Source organism: Geotrypetes seraphini, chromosome 1 (assembly GCF_902459505.1).
Source record: "Geotrypetes seraphini chromosome 1, aGeoSer1.1, whole genome shotgun sequence".
NCBI classification, from domain to species: Eukaryota; Metazoa; Chordata; class Amphibia; order Gymnophiona; family Dermophiidae; genus Geotrypetes; species Geotrypetes seraphini.
In genome coordinates, this window is record NC_047084.1 from 111,618,430 (window position 1) to 111,623,458 (window position 5,029).

Genomic DNA, 5,029 nt, shown 5'->3' on the forward strand with positions numbered 1-5,029 from the left:
AAAGATATTTACCGGTTAACACACAGAATGATTGCCTATGCGTACCTTCAACAACACTGAAGCGTGAGGTTATTGCCAATCGCCTACTACGAACCTGCCCGACCTCCAGCCAATCAGTCATGATCTCGGTCGCAATCTTGAAACTCAGATTTACAGATTTCTTCTTCATTGATCCTGGGGTTAAGATCAGCGACGCATACTACTGGGACATCCTCTTGATGCAGAAGCTGTTGCCAGCGATCCGTCGCATGTCACAGCTTCAAACAGGACAATGCCCCAGTAAATCGGAGAAAGAACACCTTAGAACTGCTACTTCGGGAGACCCCAGGCTTCATTGGTCCAGACCTCTGGCCTGCGAATTCACCAAATCTAAGCCTAGTTGACTACCGGATCTGGGGGCTGATAGAGGAACGCAACTACCAGACAGCGATATCTTACGTCAAACAGCGTCTCATCTCTGTTTGGGCTGAGCTGAAGCAGGGCGTCATTGACAAGTCCATAGATCATTGGCGGCCAAGGCTGATGGCGTGCCTTTGTGGATAGGGAGTTAACTGAAACATTACTTTTTTATTTATTTATTCAATTTTCTATACCGTTCTCGCAGGGGAGTTCAGAACGGTTTACATGCATTTATTCAGGTACTCAAACAGTTTTTCCCTCTCTGTCCCAGCGGGCTCACAAACTAACGTACCTGGGGCAATGGGGGGGATTAAGTGACTTGCCCAGGATCACAAGGAGCAGTGTGAGATTTGAACCCACAACCTCAGGGTGTTGAAGCTGTAGCTTTAACCACTGCGCCACACTCTCCCTCTTTTTGACTTTACATTTTTCTGCAAGATACGCCATAAAACTGTTTTATGTGTTTTTATTCAGTTCACAATTCATTTTCACAAGGCAGTATTGTGGTGCGGTAGGAAATAGTTTCAACATTTTAAGTCAACTTCATTCAGAATACGACGCACTAAATTTCATAAGAATCGGCCGAGTTCTGTGGAAGATACAACAAAAATCATTTTGGTGTGGTTTTTTTCAGTTCATAGCATAATATAAAATCATATATGTATATCCCAAAACTTTTCAGTTCTGTGCGGTTTAAAAACTAAGAAGACTGAACAATCTCAGTGATTAACAAGTCAATTCTCCATACAAGAGGAAGAAAGAGATAACAGTCCGTGAAACTCTGCATCCCAACTAGCTGCTTGGTATGACAGCAATCTTTGTCAAAAATCTCTTCTATGTACAACCACGAGCAGAAGGGAAAACAAGCATTGCAGTGGCTTGAAATGAGTGAACGTTAACTGATCAACTGGATAATTGGGTATATGTAACCATGCAAGGCCTAATAACACGTGGTTCCAAACTTGAAAAACACCCTAGCCTCTACTGGCAACCAGTGAAGGTGTAATATGATCTGGGGGGTTTTCCCAAATTAAATATTAAATGCATGGCAGTATTTTGAACAGTACGAAATCTTTGAAAATGTTTACGATAACCTGCCAGATGTTGTATATTGCAATAGTCCAAAATACTCAACACTAAAGATTGTACCAATAACCTGAATGGAGTAATATTGAAGTATGATCCAATTGTTCATAGTTTCCATGATGTAAACAAGCTTTTTCGAACTAGAACATCAATGTGATTGATCACTCATGGATAGATTTTTTTTAATTCAAAGTATACACCTAAAATCCTGATTGTTGGGGTAATAGGGTAGGACACTCCATTCAGAGTCAAATGTTCTGTACGTTTGGTAGGAGATGCAAAGCAAAATGTAGTTTTATCTGGGTTAAGCTTTCATTTAAAACCCCTCATCCAATAATCTACAGTCTGAAAAACCTTCGAAATTAACTGAGAAGCTGATGAAAGATTAGAAAACATAGGAATTACTAAAGTTATGTCATCTGCATAATTAAAAAATTGATATCAAAATTTGATCATCTTGAACTCAAGAAGGCAAGATAAATATTGAAAAATACTGGGGAAAGAGGGGATCCTTGATGAACTCCACAAGGATTACTCCAAGTATCTGACAAGACCCCATTAAAACTGACTTGATAAATATGTAAATAAATGAGAGTGTATATAATATGAAAACTGTTTCTATTGTAACCACAGAAAGATAGTATAGAAAAATCCTAAATTAGTTTTCACTCTTTTCTTTCCAGGAGACACGGGAGAATGAGGAGAATAAGGAATGGGTAATTATAGTCAATTTTTTTTAAATATTGATAAAGGAGGTTTTTTAAAAAATACTTTTGCCCTTGTATAAAAGGCTGACCCCTAGTGGTAGTACTGTGAGACTACTACTATTTGTTATAACTGCCTTTTGGAACCCTGTGCTAGACGGGGCCCACTAGCAACCTAGGATCACCTTGGATAAGTTCTAGGGGTGGTGCAAACTGAAGGTCTATCAAGCCCTATATCCTGTTTCAAACAAACATTGACAAATCAGGTCACAAGTACCTGGTAAGACCCCAAAGAGTAAAACAGAGTCTATTTAATGCTGCTGAACCCAGAAATAAGCAGTTGATTTTCCCAAGTCCATCTTAAGGATGGTTTATGGACTTTTCTTTAGGATCATTTTCAATCGAATTCCAGAACTTAAATTACAGATTGGATTGGATTGGGGAGTCAACTGATGGGATTGTTTCTGGAACCAAGGGGATTGTAGGAACCAAGTGGGGGAATGGGGAGATCATGGGAGGGAAACAGATTAGTGACCCTGAAGCTGTGCAGGTGCTGATCCATATTCAGGAAGCAGACATCCACCTAGTTAAGCACAGAAAGATAGGTTAACGTTTGTGCAGTTCTGTCTGGCCACTTAGCTATGTGGGCACCAACCCAGAATATGGCCTTTCCGTATATGGCCTGTGTAGTCTGAGCTTGTAGTTAAGAGCAGAATTTCAGCAGCTGGTCCGCTCAGTTGGCCTAAGTGGGCAGGAGACTCTGAATAGTGACCTCAGAATGATTCTGGAGAACTCAAAGCCAAAATTCCCTTAAGGAAAGGATTTACTTGAGGTCTCGGTGCAAATAGGGTGAACAGGCAAAGTACTGGACAGACTAGATGGAACTTCATTTTGACTGATAACTTTCTTGGGCTATATTTGATTATAATTTATTTTGCCTATTATACTTAAAATAATCTGTTTTATTATCTGCTTTATTATATTCAGACTGAAAAGAATGTGGCAGAATATGCGCGCCTGTTTTACATGTCAGTGAAAGGTAAGATTTCTAACAAATACAAGGAGCGTTCAATAATTTATCTACCTCAGTAGGAAAGGAAAGAGTTTTCAATAAATAGCTCCATATACTCCATCCACTTTTCCTGCAATGACTTTAATCCCTTCCAACCAGGACATTACAGCTTCCTTGACGTCTTCATCACTTGAAAACCGCTATTCACGGAGAGATTTCTTTAAAACACGGAACAGGAAATAATCCTAGGGAGCCAGGTCAGGACTGTAGGGTGGATGGTTCATCCCAGAAGACAGTTGCCATGACTTTGCCTGCAGATTTTTCTGTCTTGAACATTTTGGGGGTGGGGGATGACTTGTGCTTCCACTGCATTGCAAAAAAATTCACTTGGTCTTCACAGAGCACCTCCAAGTTCTCTTGACAGCACTGAAGCCTCTAGGCCTTCTGACATGGCGTCAGCATTCTTGGAACACATCTTGCATTAACCTTGGATATGCCCAACTTTTCATGAATTATTTTCTAAACTGTACCTGACAAGATGCCCACTTCTTCAGCTATTTGGGAAATCTTAACTCGTCTGTCAAACAAAATTAAATCCTCTATTTTCTTGTATACTTCTGTTGAAGTTGCTCCAACAGGCCGTCCAGGGTGAGGACCATCTTCAATGGGTTCTCTACCCGCACTTACATTGCTTGCTCCAAAATATTACTTTATTGAAAATGGAGCAGACTGCAATCATGCGTTCATGGATCTCCTTTGGATTTTTCCCTACTTTTGTGAGAAATTTTATCACTGAACTGTGCGCATGAGGACTCTTTTGACATCCTGTCTCTTGGAATGTGAGACTCACACTGAGCCACAACTGTGCAAGAATAACCTTGAGACATGTCACACGTTATATGCCCCTCTTTCAATGGAAATTTACCTGCCTCAAGCATGGAAGGCTTGCACAGGCTGTATGTCTAAGGTTCTGAGTGATTTGTGGTTCTGATCTGACTGTCTTTGCTTACAGAATATTGTATGGATGTGTGCTGGTGTGTCATTTCGGTGTCCATGTGAGTGTGTCTCCTCTGGTTCTAATCTGAGCTATCTCTTCCTGGGTCGTTTGTATCGGTGGGTGCATAGGTATCCGTCTCCTCAGGTTCTGATCCAACTCTTTTGTTGCATGAGCTGTGTATATGAATATGTGCATCAGTTTCTGTATTTGTGTGCATCTTCTCGAGTTCTAATCCCAGCTCTGTCTCTTCACACAGGCAGGAACGGCTGGGGCTTCACTGACAACACTGAGGCCTATTTATGGTTTCCAGCTGCACTCAAATATGCGGCTTTCCCTCAGTATCCTTATGTGCCTCCTGTCACCATAGCCATCCACTGCCACTACTTCCTGGCGGAATCTGTCTACATCTTCCTGTTCTTCTCCACGGTGAGTACTGAGGCATAGAGATTTTAAAAAATCCTACTTGGGGGTCACTGAGAGAATGACAGGCAGAGTTGGAAGGCCAACTGATTGGAGAAGATCCCTGAGGTACAGGGAGATAAAGTTATTCACTTGGGGGTCACACAGCGAATAATGGAAATAGAGGGATTAATGTTGAGGCACAAGCAGATAAGGTGACCACGTTTGATCATGCTTAAATCTAGGAAGCTAAACTTTGAACCCTTAGATTTTGATCTGCCACTCTTCTGAAGGGGCTAAATTTAGTGGAGTAGAGAGGTGGAATGGAATGATCAAAGTTCAAGGACTTACTTGTCTTTCAAGAAGTACAAAGATGAGGAGACACATCACAAAGTTAGTAATATGCAATTTTATAACAAACTAGAGAAAATA

General features: G+C 40.9%; 1 long non-coding RNA gene across 1 annotated transcript; it reads left to right on the top strand.

Moving 5' to 3' along the window:
* The first annotated feature begins 2,173 nt into the window (after positions 1-2,173).
* On the top strand, positions 2,174-4,744 carry LOC117356489. Its single transcript, XR_004538651.1, has 3 exons — positions 2,174-2,201; positions 3,177-3,228; positions 4,455-4,744. It is a non-coding gene; the product is annotated as an uncharacterized LOC117356489 (long non-coding RNA).
* The last annotated feature ends 285 nt before the right edge of the window (positions 4,745-5,029 follow it).